The 2,938-nt window shown below is 51.4% G+C and overlaps 1 pseudogene; it reads left to right on the forward strand.

Moving 5' to 3' along the window:
- The first annotated feature begins 332 nt into the window (after positions 1–332).
- LOC101707834 (F-box/WD repeat-containing protein 8 pseudogene) lies at positions 333–2,108 on the forward strand (annotated as a pseudogene).
- Positions 2,109–2,938: the final 830 nt, after the last annotated feature.

Genomic DNA, 2,938 nt, shown 5'->3' on the forward strand with positions numbered 1-2,938 from the left:
TCAGAGTAAATGACATAAGACAGACTGGAGTCGATGAAGAAACAGGAGAGAGTGCAAATGACATTAAAAATAAAACAAACAAACAACTGTTCACAGCAATAATGGCAGAAAACTTTCCACAGGGGAAAAGAACATGACATACAAATAAGTGAGGAATATAGGAAACCAACTAGCCATGATAAAAAAATCTACGCCTAGACATATAATAGTTAAGATTCTAGAAACCCAACTGAAGAACTACATTCTACAAGCACTTAGAGAAAAGAAACAACACACATGCAACAGAAAGCCCACCAGAATAAAAAACAGACTTCTGGAGCAGCGACAAGACAATGGACCACCACGGCCTGGAAGAGCTGAGTAGGCGCTGGCAGGAGGAGCTGACGCAAGCCCAAGCGCTGAGGCAGCGGCGGAAGCCGCGACGACCTGAGGTGGCTGTCCAGCGCAGTGAGCAGGCCTCAGGGTACCTGGCGCTGGCCCAGGGCCTCCTGGAGGGTGCGGGGCGGCCCCCCGTGGCCCAGGCGACTCAGGAAGAGAGACCGGAAGCTGCGAGCCGCTCCCGCTCCCCTCTGGCCCGGGAAGGCGCGGGGGGCGGGGAGCAGCTGGTGGACCAGCTCATCCGCGACCTGAATGAAATGGATGATGTGGCCTTCTTTGATGTCCAACTGCCTTATGAATTGGCAGTCAATATATTTCAGTATCTGGATAGGAAAGATCTAGGAAGGTGTGAGCAGGTGAGCAGGATGTGGAAGGTGATTGCCGAAGATGAGGTGCTGCGGTACAGGCTGTGCCAGCAGGAAGGGCACCTTCAGGAGAGCAGCATCTCGGATTATTCCTGCTGGAAGCTCATCTTCCAAGAGTGCCGAGCCAGGGAGCACATGTTAAGAGCCAACTGGAAGAATCGCAAAGGTGCCGTGAGTGAGCTGGAACACATTCCTGACGCAGTTTTATGTGATGTGCATTCTCATGATGGCGTGGTCATTGCTGGATATACATCGGGGGACATGCGGGTGTGGGACACCCGCACCTGGGACTACGTGGCGCCCTTCCTGGAATCCGAGTTTGAGGAGGATGAGCCTGGAATGCAGCCATACATCTCCTTTGTGAGGATAAACAGCTCGCTGGTGGTAGCAACTTATGAGGATAGATTTCTTCATATTTGGGACCTGAGGACTGGAAAGTGTCCTATTCATCGCTTTGAGCATGATGCACGAATACAGGCACTGGCTCTCAGCTGGGAAGGTGCCACCGTTGCCACTGCTTCTGCTTTTGACGTTGTGATGTTGTCCCCCAATGAGGAGGGGTACTGGCAGATAGCTGCAGAATTTGAAGTTCAGAAACTGGTTGATTACCTTGAAATAGTCCCAGATACTGGAAGGTACCCTGTGGCAATAGCCACCGCTGGAGATCTGGTATACCTGCTAAAAGCCAAAGACTCAGCCAGAACCCTCCATTATGTCTACGACCATCCAGTCACCTGTCTAGATGTCTCAGCCAACCATGTTGTTTTTGGTGTGAAGAGTCTGGGATGGGTGTATGAAGGAAACAAGATCCTGGTGTACAGCCTGGAAGCAGAACACTGCCTCTCGAAGCTGGGTAATGCACTTGATGACTTCATTTGTGTCAACCTCAGGGACAGCCCTCCCAACATCACGGTCAGCAGCAACATGGACAGAAGGGTGAGGATCCATGACCTCCGCCCTGATAAAATCCCCTTGTCGATCACCACTCACCAGCTTGGGGTCTCTGCCGTCCAGACGGATGACTGGAAAATTGTCAGTGGCAGCAAGGAAGGGCTGGTGTCTGTGTGGGATTATCGGATGAACCAGAAGCTGTGGGAGGTCCATTCTAGACACCCTGTGTGGCACATCTCCTTCAACAGCCACAGCTTCATCACAGCCAAAGTGCCCTACGAGAGGGTGGTGCACAACAGTGATCTGGACAACTTCACCACCCACCGGAGACACCGGGGGCTGATCCATGCCTATGAGTTTGCAGTGGACCAGCTGCCCTTCCAGAGCCCTCTGCCCATCTTTTGTTCCTCCTGCAATACTGTGGCTGGTTCCAACTATGACCTTGCATTGGCTTTTCCCCATGACAGTATTTAAGCATCATCACCTCATTTGAGAGAAAATTGGGGCGGACAAATTTTATAAATTTTAAAACTACACAGGAGCTCGCAGTGGGTGGTAAACGTCTGAGGGAAGACGGCAGTGGGATGGGGGGGTGCATACTCCAGAGCATCCTTCACTTTCCTCCTCTGCTGGGCCCTGCTCTGGCCACCTGTGACAACCTGGAGTTTGTTGTGGCTGATTTCCTCTTTCTCCATTCTCTCTCCTGGGAACCTCTGTTCTGTCTCCTGTGGTTTTGAGTGTCATGACCCGGAACTTAACCTCTGTCCCTGATGCGCCCCAGCCTGGAACCTCTTGTAGCTCAGTCTCTCTCTCAAGAGCGACACCTCTGCCCCTGCCCAGTACTCTGCCCCCCAACTCTCATGCAGCCCCATTGGGGTCCACAGGGCCCTCTTACCTGCTCCCATCCTACAGGCCACGTTCTCACCTCCTTACTTTCTCTTTGGGGGCCTTGGGCTCTGCTGCTCAAGACTTTGGATTATAACCCAAAGGTGGTCTTTTTTTTTTTTTTCCCCTGTGGTGCTTAGGATAGAACCCAGGGCCACATGCACACTAAACAAGCCATCTGCCACAGAGCTGCACCCCAGGGTGGTGGTCTTAGACTCTTGACCTACCACTACCAAGTATAAACCTGCAATAGCACGGCATTTTCTTTGTGTAATTATAAATTATGGTAAATGCTGTATTTATACTACTGTGTCCACAGTATGGGATATGAAGTAAATACTTTCTTAATACTTACTGCCTGAGTGGATCCTCCACAGGCAGTGCTTCCACAGAGGAGTGGGGATAGGAAGGCCCTGAGG

The sequence above is a fragment of the Heterocephalus glaber genome, unplaced genomic scaffold (assembly GCF_053883595.1).
Source record: "Heterocephalus glaber isolate CG9 unplaced genomic scaffold, H.glaber_assembly_v1.0 deba00001690, whole genome shotgun sequence".
NCBI lineage: Eukaryota > Metazoa > Chordata > Mammalia > Rodentia > Bathyergidae > Heterocephalus > Heterocephalus glaber.